At 35.1% G+C, this 26,649-nt stretch overlaps 1 protein-coding gene across 1 annotated transcript in view; it reads left to right on the plus strand.

The window, feature by feature from the left end:
- Nucleotides 1-851: 851 nt before the first annotated feature.
- LOC132946795 (LIM and SH3 domain protein Lasp-like) overlaps nt 852-26,649 on the plus strand; it is a 58,052-nt gene continuing 32,254 nt past the window's right edge. The window contains exons 1-2 of the mRNA XM_061016872.1: nt 852-1,652; nt 19,169-19,254. The gene's annotated coding sequence lies outside the window, so the exon portion shown is untranslated. The remainder of the gene's footprint in view (nt 1,653-19,168; nt 19,255-26,649) is intronic.

Genomic DNA, 26,649 nt, shown 5'->3' on the forward strand with positions numbered 1-26,649 from the left:
TTATATATAGGTTACCTACAGGCGTATACTATACAGACATGTTGTATAAGAGAGCCATATGAAAACCCCACATACACAGAAGTTGCTGAATATATATATTCACGCTATTTGTGGCTTAGGAGTTAGAACAGTATAAAATATTATTATATGACGTTACATTATTAAGTGCGTCTCTCAGCAGCCAACGGCTCATCGTCGCACACCCAGGACGTATTTTATCAACAAGTGAGCATAATATACTACAGTAGCAATTATTATCCTAACAAGAAATAGGGGCCCACGCGAACGGCTAAATGACGCGAGCGCGCACCACCGGCGTCGGCGGCGCACTGCCGAGTGCCGACCGCGGGTTCGGAGCGTCGCGGTCGTCCTTCGGGGGCTTCCTCTCACCGGCACCACCGACACCGCCACCGCGGGCAGCACCGGCAGCACGCGGCCGTCGCGGATTTCGCGGGCGCTACGGCGTCGGCGCCGCGGCAACTCGCGCCGCGGCCAACCCGTCACCGTGCCCCACTGCCGGGCGATCCGGGCGCCGCCCCGTTTCGCCCCGCTCGCCGCGTGCCGGCCCCGCCCCGCTGCCTTCTCCCCCACCACGCGCCGAGACGACGGTGCACTCCTACGCCGCCGCCACCACCGGCCACTCTTCCGCAACGTCAGACACCGCGCCGCCGACTCCTCCGGCCACCGTAACTGGGCCACCGTGCGAGCGAGAGAGATGAGTCGCGTGTCAACCGGGCGGCGGAAAGCAAAAGTGTACGGCGCGGCGGCGGCGGCGGTGGCGGTACCTCGGCCGTTTGTTGCGGTTTATACCGCGTGCGTGTGCGCGCTCTCGCTCGCGTATACTATTATTATTATTATTGTAATACTGTAACTGACCGCGCGCGCGCCGCTAACGTTATTTTTTCGCGCTACTCGGCCCGAGTGGGATCGCTGCGGACGGACGGACGGACCGACGGACGGACGAACGAACGGGCGGCCGGTGGGGGGAACTCGTCGGTAACGGTGGCGGCGGCGGCGGTCGACGAAGACGCGCCGGGCGAAACTGGGTTGTCCTCCGGCCCGGCAGTGGAACAGACGCATCCGATACGCGAACAACACTCTCTCGACGTCGCGGCACACTACGCACACGACGCGCGACGACGACGATCATAATAGTTGTATAGGCAGTAATCGCGAATAATATCGATCGTCGCCGGATCGTTAGAATATCGGACCGCGCAGTGATCGTGTAAACCTCACACGGGTGTAATATTTCGTTCGTGTAAATTGTATAAGAAATAATAATAATAATAATAATCAATAATATCATTATTATTATTTATTATTTTACCGTCGGTTTATCGTTGTACAGCTGCAGTAGTCGTTATCGATAATATCGTTTTCGTGTGATTTCGTTTGTTTGTTTGTTCGTTCGTATTCTCTTTATCACATCTCTTGTTTTTACATTTTTGTCGATCGATCGGCGAACAAAAAAAACGTTTCGTGTTTTTGTGCCGTCCACTGCGACATGGCCACGCAAATGCTAATATTAAATATTCGTTACGTGACGGCCGTTTAAGATTTTGAAGTGTCCAAGTGTGTTCCGCGTGAGGATAACAACGACGTCACCGCCGCTGTATCCGCTGCCCAGCCGACACTCCACCGACCATCGGGTAAGAATATTTTTCTGTTTGCCGTTAGGTTATAATTTGTAATTATATTGTATAGATATTATTATTTGGAAACGCGCTGCTAGGCATCGATAATATAACTATAGACTAAATATTAAAAAATATTATTTTATTTGAAAATATAAAAAAATTTAAAAAATAAAAATTCACAAAAATCCATAAGTTTTCTCTTTTTTTTTAGAAAATATGAAATAAATATGTGAAAAAAATAAATTTTTTTAAGTAAGTAATTAGGTAAAATTAGTTAAAGTTAAAACCCACAGGAAAATAATCATACACGTACATACCTATTTTAAATAAAATATTAATTTGAAAAAAAAATCATTATTTTCCTAATAAATATTTACGTATATAATGTTATTATTGTTATATTATTTTTATAGGTAGGTACCTATTATTATACAAAATTGTAAATATAACTAAAATGCGATAAACTTTTTTATCAAATTGTTTACAATGAATTATATAGGTAGATCTATTATAGTTCTTATTGTCTTCTGAATATTTCCGAGGAATATAATATATTACCTACCTATTTAATTAATTAAATTTTAACGTCATACCTTTTTATAATTGTACCTATACCACGAATAATATATAATTTTGTGTTATGCATCATAATCCTATGATTTGGATCCTAATTAGATGTAGGTACTTCTAACTCACTGTTTATTTGTTGAGTACAAAATTCTCTAATAAATTATAAAATAGTACTTTATGATTATAAAACGTATGTTATATTTCTATTTCAAACCGTAGGTACCTATATCTATATATAAATCGTGATTTGAAGTTATCTGTCACAAGAAATATAGCAGACTGTCCCTCATTGCCATGAGCATCATATTCGGTTCACAAAAATTGTTTCCGCGGGCCACGAGACCCACACATTGATGCACAACCAATTTCTAAATTAAGATTGATCATTCTGCTTGATGGTCGTAATAAAATAAACCGATTACTTACTCAAAATCAGCGTGGCAACCAAAAACCTAATTTATATTTTTTTTGCGTGGCGTCAGCGGAAAGTCATGTGAACACCTCATATGATGCTCATGGCAGTCAACTTGTTAATATATCAACTAATAAAATAATAAATAGTAAAATATATTTTTAAATACTATTTAAATAATTTAAATGTATTAAATAAAATATATAATATAGGTCCTATTTCACTATAATTTATTAAATGTAGATAATATATTACAATCAGATCGAAGCTGGTATATATTGTAATTTATCGTTTCTATAATTACTATTTTATGCAGACTGTGAGGTAATAAAAAACAGAAAATACCCATGTGTATTCAATGTAATATACCAATAAATTCAACACCTTTAAAATAATACATTACAAACACCTAATGATAAAGATGCCTGAGAGCCAACGCTATAAGTATACCTACGCGCAGGTACCTATTAAAATTCAGATGAGCAATTTAATTTGATAGGATGTTATATATATAATGTAAAAGTGTAGAGCCAATATCACTCATCACTGCGTATAATATATAATAGGTACATTCATCGAGTTGTATATTTAATTAAGAAAATCAATTTGTAATTTAGATTAAGTATAGGTGTAGAGAACCTATATAACGATAGCCTCTGTATGTACTTAAAATAACGTCAATCTATTTAGGTAATCATAATATTATATGATACTATTTTTGAGGAAAACGCGCGTAATCGGTAAGTACATTATTATTATACATTGTCGAGGTTTTTCTCTCACTCCCCATCACTTTTTGTTTCGTTGACCGAGTTTTCTCATCCGAATTCACTTTTCCCAATCGTTATTGTTCCCCGTTGTCTCCGTTCTTATTCACGCGGTTCTTTTGTGTCACGAATGATTGATTACTTTTTTTCGTTACACATCTCGCAGGAAAAAATAAAAAATAAAAACAAGAATAAGAATAAAAACCACAAGCGTATTGAAGAAGCCGAGAAAAAAAAGAGCAAACTCTGTTTCGTAATATGCGCGTATAATCCACCGCGCGACTATTATATTATATACGTCGTTGCGCACAAAGAACAATACCGATTTACCGCGACATTTTCGGTCACATTTATAAATTCTTCACGAAAATATTGTTCTCCTCGCATTGTACAAAAATATATATACCTGCATAGTGTATTGTGTATAACACGCGATATCTCCCGTGGTTGTGCAACAGGACTCGATTTTTTCCGCACGGCCGCTCCCAAACGGCACGTTTCTTGTTCGACTTTGCGAGATCGGCTAGCGCGTGGCATTGTTTATACTCTATGTAAAATGCCGACGAGTCCATCTGCGCGCGTATACATAATATACATACGACGCGGAAAGAGACGAAACGTATACCTAGCTATGGGTTAGGTCAGGTTAGCCTCGTAGGTATACAGTGAGAAATAAAATGATACATTATTATTTAAAAAAAACATTAGCACACGCAGGGGGGGGAGGGGGTCATTGTTGGACGTACAGTGTATGTACGAGTTGTACCATACCGTGACCGGATCGGGTTTCACGATTTACGCGAGCCAAACTTTTATATGATACAATATTCCCTGAATGTTATAAAATGAATGGAAGAAAAAAATAAACACTTAATGAATAACACGACGATCCGTCGCGTGCCTATAATATAATATACTACTATAGACGATAATATTATGATAATATTATTATGTCGCTTTACTATAACATTCATTGAATAAAGCCATTATAGTTTATTTTACTGTACAAGTGTAAACAAATAAACAATAATCAAACAGTAATAAATATTAAGATATTACAATTAATATGGGTCTATACGTGTCTATACGTCTACATAAACGAGGCATTGTTCTTGGTTGCCGTCTCGGTGTGCCCCTATCGTAGTACAGACCGATCGGGGTTAATGATCGCCCGTTAATAATACGTCGCGTACCCAACCGTAAGCAACAAGTAGTGTATTATAATAATATTATTATTATGACGTCTCTCTCGGGGGAACATTTTTGCCAGTAGTCATTGTGCGGTTGCCCAACCGATTTCTCGTCCCGTGCCCACTCGGCTGGCCACCGTTTCGAAATTCGTCAAAATAATAGTACCGACAACAGTAATTCGCGCAATAATCATTTCGCGTCGATTCGGAACAAATACCCGACACCAATAGGTATAATACACTATGTATAATATTGTCATCATGTTAATAGTGATAATAATGTTGTTATTATTATTGCCACGCGCAAACAATTGGAACGTTTTTCGACATTTTCTCCGAGTGGAGAGAAAAACATTGTGTAGGCATATAAATATAATGTACCTTATACCTATTTGATGATATTATAGAAAATTACCAGCCACGCGATGGTTATCGCGAGTTCCGATTGTACACGTATATATATATATAAATAATACCTCCGGGGCGACGCACGAAACAATGGTTAATCCGATACCCGCGCCCACCCCCGCCTGCGACGTCGGAAGCTCTTCTTTTACGTCGTGTACTTGTAATTACGACATTATTTATTCTCCCGCGATGTGTGGCGAGTGGATAATTTCCACGCAGAGTCCCCGTGGTTGTCTCGCAAATGTTATTAACAATAATAATAATAGGTAGATATATATGAATATATATTGTATACACTATATTTTTTCTACTTTTTGAATATTGTTCGCGGATTGCGCGGCGCATGTGAATCAAAGTCGTCAAAAAGTAAAAACGATATTCTGAAATACTCCAGTAAACGCGTATTATCAATCGACGTTGCATATAGTTGTACATAATAATAGACAATACAGTACATAATATTACATCATATTTCGTGTGTTTTCTCACTAATAATACTGTATAGCAGGTTGCCTGCAATCTGTATAGTGCATACAATATATATATATATTCTATATATATACACGGTATATATACATATACTTTTCAGCGGATGAGAACTAATTTTAATACCAACAATGAATTAGGTACGCGTAAAGACTAAAATTAAGGTTAAATCATAAAACATTATAATAATATCATCGTGAGACGGTGTATAAGATTATAGTGTATAATATTATTTTTGTAGCAAATCGTCACTTACACCACCGTTAAAATATTACTATAACGTCCGCATTAGGTCAAGTTATTAGTATAATGTTACATAAATAATAGCCGGTAACAAAAATAATATTTATTGTGGAACCTACCTAATGATTTTTAATAATGATGAAAAAAAAAAAAGAAATTATCGAGTCAATGCGTAACTGAGTTTTGCGAACGTTATAATCTTCGGGTAGTACAAACAACGAAGTAATAATAAAGTAATTGTAAAAGTTTATAGAATCTCAACTCCGAGTACCTATAATATGTATGTCCAAAGTGAAATAATATAAACGCGATGAATCCGTGTCCACAAAAGAGCTGTCAGTCCAGCTAGTATAGAATATGATGCTTAAGACAATAACGAGTATAACAATCTAATTCTTTTGTCAGGATCTATTCATATTTTGGGACACGGTATACTTAGCTAGAATAATAATAATAATAATATATATGTCAAGTCATTATGTCATATACTAGGAAAATACTAGTTTATTCATACGATATGTATACGGCCAGATGTAGGTATAATACGTGCCGCTGAATATTTCCAATATAGGTACAATTTATATATGTGTAATAGGCGTCAGGCACATACTGGAAAATAAAAAAAAATAAGACATCCAAGACGGTGACCGACAGAGTAACCGAAAGAGAGGAATAATAATAATAATAATAATAATAATAATAATAATAACAGTATGATATTCGATTCTAATACGAGATAATATTCTATTTTCAAAAGCACATTACCAATTCACGGGATGGTAATTTTTAGGTCACAGACTACGAGTAGGCACCAATATATATATATATATATATATAAGTGCCACAATGCGTATTATTTTTTCCGATATTATAATAATATATACACACACGCGACCGATCGATTGCTCGGATTGGCATTATAAAAACTAAACCTATATATATATATATGTATAGTTATATATACACGAGTATCTGGCTCGCATGCAGATGATAATTTTGACAGTGGGCGGCCGTTGCATTATTGTCGTAACCGTACAATGCGATGCCTGAAAGTTAAATCGTTTACATAGACGAAAAACGTAAAAAAATAAAAGAAATCGGTAGTTATAGCATATACCACCTACCTATATGTATACCTCCTATACGTATCATAGTATAAATGAATTCAAGCCATTCCGAAACAACAGTTAAAGCCAGTACTCTAACCACACGTGCAATAACCACGTGATTTTCGGGATAGGTATACGGTATTATGGACGCATATTTAGGTACTTCATAAATTTTTTTTCGCATTACCCCAAATCGTAATTATAGGTACACCGTGCAGATTTGAAATACATATAGATACATGTACACACAATGATATTGCCGTGTTACCTGTGACGTCACATCGACTTGTATGAAATTAGATGAAAATTAGTGTGAAAAGGTATATATAGATACCGCTAAACGTTATATACACATATATATATATATATATATAAGTATATAAAGCATAATATATAATGTATGTAATATGTAATTTGGTATGCGCGTATTATATATTGTAATGTCAGTGGTAAGAGGTAGGGCGCGCGGAGGAAATAAAATGTGTTAAAAAAAATTGAAATCGACGAAATCGAAAGTGTTACAGATTGGCTCCGTTACGTCATCACGTCTATTATATATTATTATGTATATATATTGTTTGCCCATCGCGGTCGTTTAGCTACGGCACAAAACGAATGAAAAACGAGGGTTTTCCGGGTTACGAATAGCACTTCTGTTATATTATATATGTATAGGTAGTATTCGCGAACGTTAATAATTTCGTAATAGTTATTATTGACAAAAAAAAGTAAAAAGTAAAAATAATAGGTATATAGATACCTTAAATAATCTATTGCCAATATAGTACATAAGAATATTGTATGTGATTCTCAATTATTGTCGTCACCGTGTGCACTTTAGCTATACATATTGTATACAAGGCGATTAATTTAATTGTATTGGCTACACTATACTCATCTAATTCAACAAGTTTATATTAAGTTTGAACTTTTAAATATGTAGGACACTATAACACTATACATACACGTTAATTATAATAACAATAAATTAATTTTACACTTATTTTTATTATCTTATTATTTTTTTATTACCTACCTTTACCTATCTAACAATCTCTATTTTTGATTTTTCATAATCGGCAGCAAATAATTTTTTGATAATAATTGGTTTCTTTTTATATTAATATAATAGCGTTTAAAGTTTAAATTAGTGTTAAGTATATATAGTAGGTACTTAACCTTTAATTTTTTGATCCAGGCCAAATTAATTTTAATAAAAAAAAAAAATTATTGAAACCAGGTATTATAACATCTGCATGCGTTATGAGAAAAGTATATTCTTGCAGATAATGCTTTTTTATATAATATATTATATTTAGCATTTGCAGATTAAAAACAAAAGAACTATCAAAAGTAAATTAAAAACCCAAGAAAATGACTAGTATCACATTTTGTTGTAACATAATAAACTATTATATAAAAAAGTATTGACTTTTTTATTTTTCAATGAATATAATTCCTATAGAAACTAAAAAAAAACAAATAATATTTTTTTTAAAAAATTGATAGTTGAATAGATTTATAGATATCAGTAGTATTGAAAACTTAAAACATCAATTTTCCAGTTTTTTATGCTAATATTTTATATATTATAATACTATTACTATTCTGCTGAATCATAAAACAAAATGTCTCAATTATAAAATGTAATTTTTGTCGGTACTTTTATTGATATATATAGTTACCTATAAAGAAGTCAGCGAGTTTATTATAATGGATGTAAATGACACTTATCAGTTAAAACCGGTGGTTGGTGGGCAAGACTAGTGGGAATTATTATAGACTATAAGAGGTAGGTATATATACTATATAATAGCTGGTTATAAACTATATTATGACATTATGTTTTATTATACGCTTCAAATCATACGAACGAATTTTTGTTCCGAAAACACAAAATATGGCTATTGTTACATTTTAAATTTGCCTACAGTTAAATGGATCACTCGCAAGCATACTGCATAAATTGTGTAAAGCTATACACACAATGATATATTCTTTACGAAATCGCATCATATAATATTAATGATATGCTATACAACGCGTAGTGTATTGTAATATGTACAGATATAGGTAAACGTTCATTCGACGTACGATATCACGATATATAGGTAGGTACATCGATTAGTTACAGCGGTATAGGTATATAATATATATGATACAGATCATAATATTATATATATATGTATATATATCACGTAAACATATATAGTGATTTTATTTTGTAAAAACCTCGTAAACCGACTATAGACGGTTGCAAATTATTTCGCTTTCGCCTTAATTGGACGAAAGGAATGTTTCGCAAACTGTATCAAATCGAATAGCGTGGACGTTTTGCACTTGTGTTATTATTGCTATTATCGTTATCATTATCAGACGTGTCGAAAGTTTCGCGTTCCCGTATTATATGCATACGGTGCTCGTTCGCGATGCTGATGATAATAATAATAATAATAATAACAACGGCAACAATATTATTATCGTAATTATTATGGGTTTATAGTCGGATAACATATTATAATAATATTTGAATTTTTTTAAATAATGGTATATTGCCGTTTTGTTCGTGTAATGACTAATGAGTGTTCGGCACTGCAGCAATATAATACACCTAATACGTATATTATGATATTTACGCCGCGCAATATCAATAATGATGTGGTGTGCATACATCGCACATGTCCGACGAGCACTACTCTAATGGATATTATACTATTATATGTGTGTATAATATATGTACGTCTGCAAGCCGTCACTGTTGTCTTTACGCGCATTATTGCATATTATTATTATTATTATTATTATAACACACATACTTTTGTATCGGTGGTACGCGTTTATATTATACTGCACATTATAGCCATAAACGTGTACGTACTTGACTGTAACGCACGTGGACACGTGCACCGTAGCGCAATCTCGGCATTACAATAATAATAATAATAATAATATTATTATATGTGCCTACTATGTTACATAGTACCTATATATTCGTAAATTTATTTACACACTACACTTCGGCTGATGGTTACACGCATTGTGTTTATCGTGTTGATCCCGCCGGCAGTCGTAATTTCACAGCCAATTAGAGTTAAAAAAAATAATAAATAAATAAATAAATAATAAAATAACAGCAAAATTATTGTTGTCATTGATATTCAAATGAGATTCCCGAAAACTGGTCCTGACCGGGCGCACGCAATTATACTTCGCGTATAATATGTATAATATACTTACTCGCGTTGATTGATATATATATATTATATTACTTATATTTCTCTACAGTTTCCTCTGCGCGATATATATTAAACCAATAAAAATAAGTAAGATATTATAACAATCATTATGATATTATTATCGATGTCACGATGCTATAATTATAATTATTTGGCAGCGGCGGTTGTCGCGAAAAATATTATAATACATTTATATCACATTAGATATAAATATATAATACATTACACTGGACTTAGCACGCGCTAGTCCACGACCGAATGGAACATTAAAATAATCATTATATATTTTATGATTTATGACAAATGACAATAATAACGCCGTATATAGGTACACATATTAGTATCATACCACGCCCGATTTCCTCATTAACACCGAATCGTGTATAAGTATAATAATGTACAGACGTATAGTATATTGTGTATTATAAATTATAATATACCTACTATATTATGTTTTGCTGTTTTCTTAAAAATTTTTATTCAACAATTTAAAATCAGTAATTATAATAAGTAATAACTCAATAAATAAATACGATGATATAATATAGTATATACACAACATAAAACAGTAGATTTAATTTTGATGAGGGAAACTATCCATTGATAGCACCCTCCAGAACATGATTTTTATTAAATTAATAAATCAAGACACCATGGACACTGCAGCGTCGTTTGAGACGACGTGATGGATGTTTTGTGGTCAGAACAAATTCTTTGCATATCATATAATTATTATTGTTATTATAATTTTAGTATTCGTACGATAAGCACACGTGTATAATATATCAATAAATATCCTGTGCCCTATGGTGTTTACCGGATATCGGTTATAATATACCAATATAATATATCCTATGCCCTACATGGTGTTTACCGGATATGGGTTATAATATATATATTATGCGTATATATATACAGGTAGATACACGTCAGTTTTTGCCAGGGACTGGTTTTCACTGTATTTTGACAGGGGCGTAGGTATTCGAGATGTAAATCGAGCTACCGGTATTAAAATATTTATTATAAATGTGATTATACGAACATCAGGCATCGAACAGAAAAATATTAGCATAAAACGGCCGATTGATCAGCAACGCGACTTTCAGTTTCACCAGGTTTGATCGATCGATGTCCGGTCCATTCATCTTTGATCCAATTTACTTATTCCGAATAGGTGCCGAGCAGATAGAGAGAGACAGATAGAGAGAGAAAAGAGATAATCGTATGTAAAAATATATACATTTACGCCGAACCCGTGCTTTTGTTCATATTTGTTGCTGGTCGTTGGCCCCTTTATATTGTGATATAGAGTTAGATCATAATAGGATCGACCCGGGCGCTATATGTAGGTATATACACTATTATGCTAATGGTCGACTAATAGAACGAACGCGTATATACTTATACGTTATTCAAACTCTTACCTATATATATAATAAAAATATATATATACCTATATATTATAATATTATGCGCCAGGAACGAGTCTTATTATATGTCAAACATATCATAAATTATTGTTGTAAAATAGAATTTATAAAAACTGAGGTCCAATACAAGTCATGTCCAATACACATAATATATCATGTATACCTATACAATATTATTATTTAGGCATTGATTCTACTGCAGCGGGCAATAATATTATAATACGAGTACGTGCTTCAGCCTCTGTCACAACCCTGTCCACCTCTCCTTCCTATTAGCTATTAAAAATACTGCCGTTATATTATGCATGATGTATCATTCATATTTATAATGGGTACTACATAATGTAGCATGTACAATAATAGGTACTAGATACGATTACCTATATTATCTGTAGGGGGCGAATCTCTTCACTATTGTAATTTCTTTATACACTTACGTCGATATTAAAATGTAGTATCCTACTACAATTTTTTTTTTCGTATTCTTACATCATGATATTTATGAACAGCTTATAGCGAACGCTGGATGTCTCAAATACGAATTTTTTTCAGAATTAAACTCTTCAAGTCCGTTAAATAATATATTATAAATATTAATTATTTTTTATATTTTCAAATATTGATAGATACGTACACCTACCTACATAGATACCTATAATGTTTATTAATAACTATATTATACTTAAAAGTTTAATGAATATAAAAATAGAAAATAAACCTATTGTATACTCCATATAATATATAATATTATAATTCAACTTAGCTTGATGTTTTTGTACTATATATTATTATAATTTTTATGACATACGATTTGTGCACCATATATATAAGCCATATTTATAACAAATATAATTATATATGCATAGGTATATCTATAATAGGAACTCGAGATGTGGTTAAGTAATGGGTCACACGTGATATTATACATTTATTAAACAACTGCAGTACTAATAATTAATAAACAGTGCAAGACATTATTGAGTCTTTACAAATTTGATACAGTTTTGTGTAACTACTACAAACAGGTATACACATTATTATATACCTGTCATGCGTGGATGTTGTGTACATTGACTCGCTGAAGGTAAACACATTATTATGATTTTGTATATTAATTTTTTTTTATAAACACTATTATGCTATCAGATGTTTATATAACCAGTGATCCGGTAAAAATATAAACTGTTTCAAATGTATGTTCCACTGCACCGTCGTCCGTCAGTATATTGGAGATATTTATAGTTATACTTATAGGTACCTATAAGTTATAAATGTTTATAATTTATATTATATTATTATTATATATATATAGAAACGTATAACGACAGGATTTTAAGTTTTAACCGCACAAATATAAAACAATAAATCTATAAATTACTTTATTATTCAATTGAATTTAAGTTATAAAAGAAAACTTACAAATTATTATTTTTATAGCAAATGGTATGTATATTATATATTTTTAAATGTAGGTGAGTATACAATATACATATATATACCTACCTATCTAAGTGTGCGTTTTTTTATAACCATTTACATTATAATATAATATATTATATATGCATTTAAACGATCTAAAAATTCTTCGCACTGCAGTGCAGTATTATACATCAACACACTTAACTTTATTTTGCAGAATTTAAAGTATTATATAAAATTACAAAAAAAAATTAAGTACTTAATTATTATAAATTTTAACAGTGCTTTTTAACTCTGCAATCGTTCAGCGTTGCGGGCGTTAAAGTCTCCAGCACCTCTCCCTTTTATAACTGGTGCAGCTTAAAACTGGACTAAGCGTTATACATGTAATAGGTACTATAACGTAAAACGAATATTCTAACACGTCTTGTCGCGTTACGTAACAGTAATTACATATTAAATATATATATATGTACCCAGCAGTAACGAAAAAAAATGACACCGGTGACCGGTCGCCCCTCAAAATATTTCGTATATTGGAATAAACATTTGGCTCGATCACGGCCTTGGGAACGATGACGTATCTACGCATTACCTTAAACGAACGAAAGATGTTGTCTTAATAATATTTATGCACCGTTGATTGAAAATCGATATCAAAAAATAAAATGTTTTTTTACATTTTTACCATTACCTATATTATGTGTCATTAACCGTTTACAGATAATAGGTACATATGACGAGCAATAATAACGTGTGCGATGATTGTGTAAATATTTTTCTTTTATCGTCGTGTACGATCGCATAATAGGAATATGTAGGTATTAAATGATTAATTATAATTTCTCAATGATATCTTTAATTAAAACAAAAAAAATACACACACACACACAAGTACACGCGCGTGCGCAAAACGTAAATTTATGATCGTTATCGGAGAAAAACGTGTGTTGTACCTATACATAGTGCATACATAGGTATACATATTTATACGTTATATTCTGCCTGCAGTTGTGTTTTAAAGAAAGTCGTCCGTTTTCGCTTGCAGTACCAATATAATATATATCTATTTGAAAACGTTTACTTTTAAGAGGTACTTATATATATATTATATAATACTACAGTGATACAATTATTATACCTATACATACCATCTTTCATTCGTCGCTATTTAGATATATAGATTTATATTATTATCGATCAATTATCGTGCCCATCACTAATCAACTATGCCTACACGTCGACGGTTATATTACCTATAATTTCGTTCCAGTCCGCGTGATGCTGCAGCAGTTATAAAAATATTTATATAATTTTATGCATCATGTACATAAAGCCGTGCAGCTGCAGTTACACGTGCAGTACACGCCACGCATAAGGTGTACCCATACCTATATTATATTGTACCGTGCATTGCAGGACCTTCCGCATTGCGGTCTTCGAGCGGTAATTGATTTTCCGACCACCATACCATATGTACAATATAATATATATATGTATATAGCGTGTGACTATATTAACAGCGTATATTGCCGTGGTTCGACTGCCGAGAAAATGCGCGTATTGTAGGATATATTTATTGTAGGTATATACACAAAGTATGTAGTTATTAATTATGATTATAAACATTGCGCGCGCGGGACCACAAATCACAATAATACGGTTTAGCGACAAAATATTGTATTCGGCAGATATATAGGTAGGCACGGTATATATACTTTTAATGTTGACGGCGCTGGTCGATTAGGCTCGGTCAGTCCGTTTTACGCCAATAAATCTAACCGCTGGAAGAAAAAAAAAATAAATGAAACCCGATGGGGCCCCGTCAACATCAATTAGCTTTAAGTCGTATATACGTATAGATATTATACCGGCCTGCCGCATCACGCACGTTATACACAGGCACCTATACCACACGTATACGGCTGGCATTTTTTATTTATTTATTATTATTATTATTTTTTTTCTTTTTACTACCGCGTGATGGCGACCGATAGCATATAATATAATATATTATGATGCGTATAATGTAATGAGCAGCAGCGGCAGCAGCAACAGCAGCACTATCAACGGCAGCGAATTCGTATTATATATTATATTGGATCACGTACGCGGACACGAACGGTTAACATTCACGCGCGCTCGCACACACATCATGCGCATATATTCGGATCACGGGCCCGCGAGAGTAATGGAAAAATACATTAGCATCGGCGGTGGATTGCACGTCATCATGCTATATGTGTATTATAATAATAATAATAATAATAATAATATAATATGTGTATGCGAAACGTGTTATTACGCGGATTTCGGTATACAGATATACATATATATAAAATATTATTATAATATAATATATATTTTTTTATCTCGTGACCCATATAACGTGCGTGGTATTGGATTACGAGAAATACGATAGCGCGCGACGCAAGATTTACGCGGCGGTAGCGGCGGCGGCGGCGGTGGTTTTTTTTTTTATTTAATAAAAAAACAAAATGTTAATTTTTTTCATACCTACCGATCTTTCGCCGACCGCCACCCAGCGCGAATGCAATTAAGCCGTGGTAAGACTGCAGTCTTCCATCGCGGCATGCGACGGCAGGGCGTCATATTATATAGATATCATATATATAGGTTAGGTTAGGTATACCTGGTATATAGGTATACCTGCACACCGCGACTATTAAACATATATATATATGTATATGTATGTAGGTAGGTACTATACCTATTTATTGAGATGAAGTCTTTTGGCTAAGGGTCCAAATGAAACATATAAGACGCTTTTACTATTACACTTGACGGTGTTATCCGTTGGTGTGTGGTGACTATATTATAACATTATATATATATGTGTTTATTTAACATTATTTATTTACAACATTTATTTAATCTCACAATTCATACTAGTACAATTTTCGTACAGAACTTATGTAAAGGAGCAAGAATCTACTCTTAGCAATTCAGCTATTTGAATAATATGAGTGTATATATTACATTACATTACTATACTACACTATATTACAATATGAGATACTTTTATAAATTATAATTAAAAAACTCGTTACACTTACACTTTACACCGATAGTGGAGGTTCGCTGTAATATTTTATATAAGCAACTATACCTGAATCGTATTGCTACAATAGTGGACATACAAGTCAAATTGTAATTAACTATTGGTTTGCGATCTGTAATACCTTCGTATTTATTTGCCAAATTTGTATAATATTATTATGACGTAAGAATTGCCGGAATGGAATATCAGTGTAAATTTGGTCCAACGGTCAACGATATAACGAATATAATTATTATATATGACTATATTTGCATAAAACAGGAAACACATATAAAACCTATTCCTATACCTATCAATCAATTAGATAAATTCATTATAAAATAATCTTATATACGTATGGTATACAAATCTCGGCGATCTGCAACTATTCACGGCAATGTAATATCACTAGAGAAATAAAAACTGTACAACAATAATATATCGGAAAACCCGCGAGTCTCCGTTTAAATATAAAATGCGACCTGTAGGAATGTATGCAGTAATATCATGCCGAGCGCGCAACAGTTTTTTACGACAAATATTTTGTCGTCGGCCTGCCCGAGGCGAGAAAAACAGATTTTTTCTCGAAACCAGTTACGATCGCCTTAAACTAATATAGTTTAAAAGTAATAATAATATACAATAGGTATTTTCATATTGAAATAATATCGTCGGCGAAGCCGGTCAAATAAAAAGTAAAAAATCCAAAAAAGTTGTGTCTTCTATGTGTGCCGTGTGTTGTATTATAGCGGGTGTGATTCGTATTACAAATAATATACATTTTTCCACAATATATATATATATCGAAAGTCCTTACATATCATATAATTTTATACGCGTACTCGCGCGTATCATAATATAATTATAGTGGCTGTACTATCTCGACGGGCGGCGACGTGTTGACGTCGTAATATTAATGTCGCCGCCGCGGACGTTTTCTTCTCACGACAAGCATAATAATGTAATATACATAGGTAACGCGAACCGCGTTAATGACAATAATAATAATAATAATAACCGCGATATTGTGAAAAAAAAAATAATAATAATAATAATAAAACTGTGCCACCGAAACGTCATCCGCTGCTGGTACGACGCGCGCGTTAATAACCAATTAATACGTCGGTCTTTGCGTTCTTCGCCGTCTCCGCGGTCATCGAACGTGTTCATTAATCTCCGACGACGACGACGGTCGACGACCGAAGTGCTCGCGATTGTCTCTGCTGTCGGTTTGTAATAATATCGTTATCATACATAAACATGATAATAATATTATATTATGATATTATATACCACGGATGTCGCGTCGTCGATCTCGTATGATAATATTATGCACACTCGTCCACTGCAGTCCAAACAGCAACAGCGATAATATTATTATTATATCCGCGTGGGAAATGTTCAAAAATTATAATTATTTCAAGATTACCGTGTCGCCGCGCCGTTCGGACCACCGACGTTTCGTCAATCCGATTTTTGTTCGATTATTTTGTTATTATTTCGTTAACGTCTACTTTCTATGCAAAGTGAAATTCTTCGCGGTCGCCGTCGTAGCGGTGTCCAAAATTGGATCGATTAAACGGTCAAGCGAATTATAACGACGCGCGTGCGGCGAAAGCAGATTCTCCGAGAGACGACACACACACACGCGCACACACACACGCGCATGTGCGAGCGTATAATATTATATCGAACGGTTTCACCGATCTTATTATTATTATCGATCGCTATTATTATTGTTTTGCGCGCGTTTTTATATTATTTTTTTTTTTCCCATTCTTTTATCGTTATTATTTTTCTTTTTAATCTAATTAAAACCGATAATATTATCGCCGTCGTTACGCGTCGTCGGATCCACTTTCGACCCGGTCGATTTGCGCGTGGCGAACACATTCCTTTTGTCATAACACCGGCCACCGAATCGGGTCACAAATCAATATACAACAATAATATAAGAGAGCATGGTACTCTTATTGTACGATTACAAATCAGCCCGCCGCCGATGTGCCCATCGGCGAAACTTCGAGCGACAGCGCTGCAGTTTTGCGAATATCTATACAATACATGCCTATATATTATATTTTGTTTATATATATATATAGCCATATAGGTGTATATGTGTGTGTATTATCCCAGAGTATATGGTAGAGAGGACATCGCGCGGCCGAGTAATTAAACAATGTAATGGTTATCTGTCTCACAAGCATATTATAATAATATAGTAATATACCATAATATAATTGTACTGTATATTATGTAGAAAGATGCTAGGTATTATATTATTATTATGGCAAAGATCTCGGGAACTTCATGCGTCAACTGTACATTATATGCCGATGACGATGGTTTGAGATTTCAACGTTTCAAATCTAACTGATTTCAAAAAATCATAGTCACGGTATTTGATTTTGCTTTACGCCTCATACTGTGGCAGTGTGGCGTAGCCAGAATTATGAAATGGGGAGGGGGGATTAAATCCCCGAAACCCCCCTCGTTACGCTGCTGACCTCATAAAATAAGCATATAGGTACTCGGGAGGTTAAGTTCTATTAGTCATTAGTGCGTGGACTTCGTACATTATATTATTATGTTGTAGGTATGTGTTATAGTAAATAATGTGTGTATATTTAATTGTTTACGATGACAAATTGTTGATGGATCATTGCTTTATTAACAAAGTTATAAAAAGTAAATTTCTTTAAATTTCCAACAAACATTTTTCTCGTAATGTATCAAACGAATATTAGTGTTAAACGTAGGTATGGATCTTGAACTGTAAATCCGTTAAACAGTTATCAAAAGAAAATGAGATAAATACCAATAAATAACTGTTATTTAATTTAAGATTACTAATTATTACGGGGGTGAAATAATATAGACAAGTACTATATTGAAAAGATTAATGATATTTATTAGTCATTGTATTGGTGCATGCATTTTTTGCATCAGATGTAATATATGTAACACGATTTTAGTGTAAATAATTTCCGTGTGTGGTTGGTAGTCGTACCAGGTATGACATTCCCACGACGACGTTACGTAGGTAATCTCGTTTTCAATACTATACAATACACAGATTTTCAATTATTTGATTAGCTGGTATTATAATTTTGCTCTGTAGTGGTTTAATCGCTCAATATAAACCACGCGTTCGTATTTATATGGCCACCACTTGATTTTTATGTTTATGATTGCAGATAAACGCAGATATTTCGTATTTTTATTCGTTGCTGCGAAGACACAGCCCCAGACCACGGCGGTCTGTAGATGATCTACTAATCAGGTATGCAAAACACACAAAAACATAAAATCGATTTTATGTAGGTATATTATAATGTACGTTACGTACCTATATATAATACGCACGTATTATTATATATACCTATACAATATTATATAGGATACTGCAGGCTAAAAGAATTAACGATAAAATTATGGTCCTCCCGTAGTCATTATCATAATGCTGCTATTAAAATATTATCAATAACCTCGGGGCTCATCGGTCACACGTTATATTAGTGTATTATATAAATAAATTTCCTAAAAACACTGCGCGATCGTATCCTAGTTGTTTTTATTATTTTCTCCGCCACCGTAATTGCTTTACACCTCGTTGCCGAAACCCAACTTATTATATTGTAATGCGTACACACGCGTAGGTATATTATATTATACATATAGAGGTACACCCAAGTCCCTATGGTGCCGTAACGAATCGTTACGGCTAGTTTCTTCCTCCCGTTTATCATAATAATTTCGACGATACTTAATTTTCACATTATCGTTTGGAAAAAATGTAACCGATTCAATATCGGTCGTTACCTATAATATATTATGATTATTTATTTACTGCTCGTATTGTTTTTTTTTTTTTCATAATTTAATAAGACATAACTACAATACATACTATTATACATTACACACTCTCTAAGTTCATAACTTTATGGTTCGTTTGTATAAAAAAAAAACCGACCTATATTAAGTTGAAGAGCATAATATTTTCTTTGAAGTTCCTAAAAAAATGTGTGTTGCTACAGTATATATTATTAGCAAATACGTACCGAGACATTATAATATAGCCATATATACCCATAATATGTGTAAGTGCCTTATTACGATGCCAATACATTTTTATAATTTTGATAAATTATATCTTCTTCTTGAATGAAATAGATACGTTATTACTAATAATTATATAACCGTTGCACCTATGTGTGCCGATTGCCAGAAACGTCTGTATATAAATACCTACGAACTGAGTACACTTATAATATATTATAAACATACTTTTTATACATATATATATATCCCCAGAAGCCAATAGATACGATAAATTGTGGTAGGTACCTACTTGTAAAAATGTATATAGGTATTGAATTATGGTCTTTCGTCGTTCATTACTGGCCGCGAGAATATAGGTGTTATAATATTATTTTGATGTGAAAATTACGGCCGAAAAGTGGAAACACAACGCATTTTTATTCTTTTATATTATATACATTAAATGTAACACACACATATATACCTACTATAATCTATTATACATATTGTTATTATTATTATTATATGACTACGGACGGGCGCGGGCATACCGAGACTGGGATCGTGTTGCGTTAACGGGCTCGTGAAATATTACACCACAAACAGTGTCAAACCAGTATAATCGTTATTATACGTATTGCAGTACGTATCATGTACAAACCGTTTTTTAGGTTCATCTTGAAATACCTATAATATATAATAATATAATATATACATATATGTAATACGGTCTTTACGCGTGACGGACTGCAGTGCGGCACAAGACGCGGTTTTGCCCAGAGAGTCTTACGCCAGTCGCGTATTACAATAATATGATATCGCGTGCACACAGCATATTATGTAGGTATACATAGGTACGTATGATATATGCGCAATAATAAGCTCTGTATAAAAGTCGTATACGTGTGTGTGTGTGTATGTATATATATATATATTATGCTCACGGTTAAAAGGTAACGTCTGAATTTTAATAAGCTAATTATTATTACACGTCCTATGATTTACGCTATATTATATATATATATATAGGTATATAGATATATGCTCATCCCCGTTTGATATTTCGCCGACGACTGAGACGACGACGACCACTGTATATACAACGACTCGATTGCAGTGTTTCGGTATGTTAATGAACGCGAGCGCGGTAATTGCAGCCCGGCGATGCCGGTGCGGCACGAACGAATATTATTCGTGTGGCAAGTTCGGGTCGGAGGCAGAGCCGGTGTACACATACACATATATATTATCTTACACAAATATACATGTACATAACATTATGCACAAATTATAATAATATGTATATTACACGCGCTGCTCACACGGGCGCTCGCGTACCAATTGGCTCCCAATATAAAATATTATATATTACACTGTACGGACGTGGGTGGGAGATGCTGCTGCTGCTCCTGCTGCCGGGGCAGTGTATCCGCGCGAAACTAGGTTGCCCCCGAGCCATTCGAATACGCACACATACTAATATCAACCGGGCACGCCGGTCCGTGAAACCACGCGAAGATATCCTCAACGATAATAATATTATTATTATTTTTATTATTATAGGCAAGTATATGATATAAGCGCACTCGCGGTTTATTAGCGAAAAAAAATCAACTTTATTCCCCCCCCCCCCCCCCGACGAAATGTAAATCGGCGGGCGATTTCGCATCGTTTTTCACCGCGTGAAACGAAAAACCGACGACGATTTTCTTTTTGAATATCATGATAATGCGTGAGCGCCGTGCGACATCGTTGACATTACAGCTCGCGCGTGACACAGTATATATTACAAGCATATAGGTACGTACGATTTTCCATGCGTCGCGCGTCGTTTGAAATCGACCGAAAATGTTTAGCCTAAAAATCGCGTGAATTTCCGTTATCTCGGACGCATTTTTGTACATTTTATGTATCATCGCTTTTAACGCCGCGTCACGCAGACTGGTCATCCTGCTGCTGCTGTATAGTGACGACAATCGCACGGTATAATATAGTAGGCGTATATAATATACAGCATATTTTGTTACATATTATATTATTATATATTATATGCGCATCGTGTGCGTGTGTAGTTATTTGTCGGTCACTCTTCAAAACCTTCGGACGCATCAATCCATACGCATATACATATAAATATAGGTACTTTGCACTGCACCGCCGAGGCCGTCTACTATACATTATATAATATAATGATATCGGTTTAACGTCACGTTTAAAGTTGTCATCAACGTGACGTGATGACTATACAGTGCGCGCATAATGCTATACTTTATAGGACCTATATTATGGTATACAGGACGACCGGCGGTGCAGTAGCGAGGATTCGACGACTCACGAAGATACTGCAGATATAACAATATTATGTTACTATCAAATGTTCCCGTTTACTCGGTGTTTTGATTCGACCGCAAATGTCGTTGTTGTAATTATAAAATGAGAAAACGGAATTCCAACTCGACGTCGCAGCTGTTGCCGTGGAAAGCTGCGGCCCGCGGATAAACGTCCGTTGGCATTGAGCTCGCCGCGGTATAAGTACTCGTGTCGGGTATATATAGATAAAGTAAACACCGAACTGGGGCACGTCAACGTATTATATTATTATGCATATACACACATATATATATATATAGCGGCGATGGCAATAATAATAATAATCGCGCGCCGTCAACCCCTTCCGCCTATATTATATATACTGCACCGCCGTCGCCGGCCGGCCGCGGCTGCAGCGGCGGTGCAACGACATGCAAATGCACTTACCGCCGCCGGTCCAGTTACCGCACCGATGGGCGAGGATGCTGCGGCCGCTGCTGCACCGTTGCACATATTATTATGCGCCTCCGTTTAGGAATGCGCTCTGCACGCGCCTGGCAACGTTCCTGCAGCTCCGGACCAGGCTCGATTTATTTTTTATTTTTATTATTATCCGATATACACGTCGTACTTGCACACACACACACACACACACACACACACACGCACACACACGTGAACGCGTATTGTCATCATATATAAACGTATCGCGTAGTCGTGTGTAGGTATATACGTCGAAAGGAGGAAACGCGCTCAACACGACTGCAACATGCGTAAATGTTTCGAGAAGAAACTATATAGCGGTAGATCTCTCGCCAAAAAAAAAAAAAAAAATATATAATAATCACGTACATTTCGATTAACGACCTCTGGTCAGTAGGCGATATAAATATTATACACGCAGGTACACCATACGACCAATTGGAGCTCGTCCGCTGCGTTAGCTGCCGCGGTCGCGATAAACTTTTGAACCCGTCCGACGAATATTATACGAGTGTTATATTATTATTATTATCATCATCATCATCATCATATCGTTGTGTTACATTATAGTTTATATACACGAGTATGCGCTTTGGACGGTGTGGTTATAAAAAATAAAAATAAAATTTAATACACATCCAATCCAATTATAAACACTGATTAGATCGTCGCCAGTTTTAATTGAATAAAATGGATACATTTTACGTTTGCGACTATCTCTACTTTTGCTCGTACATAATATTATATTATACGTAAGTAGTTACGACCGAATATAAAATTGGGGGCGAAATCAAAAAATCAAAAAAATGCGCTCTGATTAACGAATTAAATACTTATGAAAATAAGATCGATTAACCAACGTTATATTATTACACTGCAGAATTCTGGATATTAAATAGTGTGATGCCGAGTGCGTATTTTTCGTCCGAACGCAGTCGTAAAATCCACGTCTTACCGAAAATGTTGTCGGGTTTCTGATCTAAATTAGTAGGTTTAATATCGGAGTATACGCAAACTCCTAGGTACGTGTTTCTTTTCACATTTCTATAATTATTCATAAGAATTATAATAACACACGCGCCCAGAAATATACAAACACGCACTCTCGCGTTGCTGCAGATAATATACACACAATGTTATATTATTATATTTTATTATACTATTCCCATCGGATTGAACTGTTGCCCGAGAATGCGATTGTACATCCGATTCGATTGTAGGTATATAATAATGATGCAATTGTGCATCTTGTTAAACATTTTTAATTAAATTAGCATTGAATGCCACTATGAGAAAACGTTATTCGTGTTTGTTATATTATAATTTCGCGTGTATGCTTATAATATATTATTTATTATATTATTATAATACTATCGTAGTGTTGTTACATATACAGCAACCAAGCTGCAAATGTGTCGACGGTAGAACACTCTCTCCTCGTAGATATTCGAATTCAACTTGCACAGTTGCACCGCGACAGTAATCTATTATTAATAGTCTACTCTGCGATCAAAAAACGACCATCGTTTCGTTCTGGTACCTACTAGTTTATATAATAATATTTTATTGTATTTCTTGGTAGTTTGAGAGTATACCTATGTCCGGGGCCACGTCTTTTGCGGTTGTTGGTATATACGCATTTCGTACCAAAAAATGGTCATCAGCCCTGATTTTGCGAAATCCTTTCAAAAGCCTTCGAAATACCTAACAATAACAGTAAATTATCATTGACATTTACCGCTACATATGCCATGATTGCCATCGCGTCACTGACGTCTAAACATGTAGGTATATATTATATACCTATATAATCACGAGCAATGCGCAGCATGGATTTTCTTCGACTCCGCACAGCAACAATAATAACATAACGACGATATTGCATTCATAAGTCTTGTGAAAACCTATCCTTCACCAGACGCGCACAAGACGAACACGACGGATGACAAACCGCACACCCACGCCAATATAACCGTCGCTCGGTGTTTTATTCGTTTTTACGTCGTTTTCATCGTTCCTGTCGTCGTCGGATCGATCGGTCTTTGATCGATGGACAACGTGCGTAGTTCCTATATATAATATAACACTTACCTATACACAGTATTTACAACGGCTGCGTGGGCATACTCGAATGCAGGTTATACTATACAATATATACGAGTTACATACTATTGCGAACTAATTGGACTGCACCGAGTGCGCGCGTCACGTCGCATATTATACACAATAATTACGCCGTGCGTACATTGTAGAAACGTTTCGCAGCTTTCGTGTGAAAAATCCGAATAGACGAGTCCGGACCGCGTTGTTCGTCGGGAAGAGATGGTAAAATAATAGTTCCTTTTTATGATTGATTTACGTTCGGACGACGCACGACGGAATCGAACTATATACAATACACTGCAGCCCGCAGGAGAGATGATGATGGCGGAGAGAGAGAGAGATTGCATCGTTTGCGCGACAACAATATTTTTACTATTATTATTATTATTATTATTATTACTATTATATTATTATTGACTTTGTTCGCGCGCTGCTGGTTAGGTAACACGCACGACAGGAGCACTGCATGCAAAACGGAATACGGTAGACGTCCACGCCGCCCGTCTCGCGGACTTTATTTATTTATGATGTTATTTTGCCCCGGTGAAAGTCGTCGAAAATTATTATTCCTTCTCCGCCGTTGACGTAGGTACATATATATACATAATTTATAATATTATATTATATATATACCTACCTTAACACAATGTTCGCGAGCAGCGGCGGTGTCGGCCGAGAGATCACTAATCGCGGATGCTGTGGCCCAGTTTTGAAGTTTTTTTGCGAGCGGAACCTTTTTTTCGTCCGAACTGGACGGCGGCGGTGGCGATCATCGCGCGTCGGTATCTCTACATAACGTACAGTCGACGTGCCGACCGGCGGAACGACGCCACCGCCCGTCCGCCCTCGTAAATAATTACAAATTATCTTTGCGGATAAAAAAAAAAAAAAAGAGAGAGAGAAAATTCACATAGCCGATATCGCGTACCTACATAATATATATATATATATATATATATAGGTATACGTATAATTTGTGTATCGGACGAAAAAATAAAATAATAAAAAATAATTACTCCGCCGCCGCCGACCTGTTTCGAGCCTCCGGGACACTATATTATATTTTACTCGCACAGACTCCGGGTCGTCTGATCACCCGCGGTCCGTCCGGTATACGCGTATATAATATCGCATAAGTGCGTTCACCAGTAGATACCTATATATAGGTATAAAATATATATTGTGCTCAGTCCGTTCTTCTCCGCCCAGTCGTCCACCATGTACCTATATGCATATATATATATATATATATATAATATTTATATATAGGTACGTATTTATAATATGGGTATACACTGCAGCTCCGACCGTCGCGATATATATGTAGTCCGATTATCTCCGAGGAATATCAATCGCCCCGGGGACGCTGAAAGTTGCGCACCGCGTAGCCGCCGAAACATATCTTTCCGCGAACGTTCGCCTAAACCCGATGTAGGTATACGTACATGTATATATATATATATATATATATATACATCTATATACATACACATATAATGTATATATATATGCACACGACTATATAATTGATACGTGCACCCGGCTGCTTTCCTATTGTTCTCTCTTTCCTGCAACCGTATTGTAATGTTATAAATGTATATTATGCGAACGAACGGCTGTATACAGTTATTTAACTCGGACGAAATCGTATTATGTTATTGATATTATACATCACCGCCGTAACGTATTTCTTGTTCGGTGCTTTTTTTTATATTACATAATCTTCGGACGATTTAAATAT

Source organism: Metopolophium dirhodum, chromosome 6 (genome assembly GCF_019925205.1).
Source record: "Metopolophium dirhodum isolate CAU chromosome 6, ASM1992520v1, whole genome shotgun sequence".
NCBI lineage: Eukaryota > Metazoa > Arthropoda > Insecta > Hemiptera > Aphididae > Metopolophium > Metopolophium dirhodum.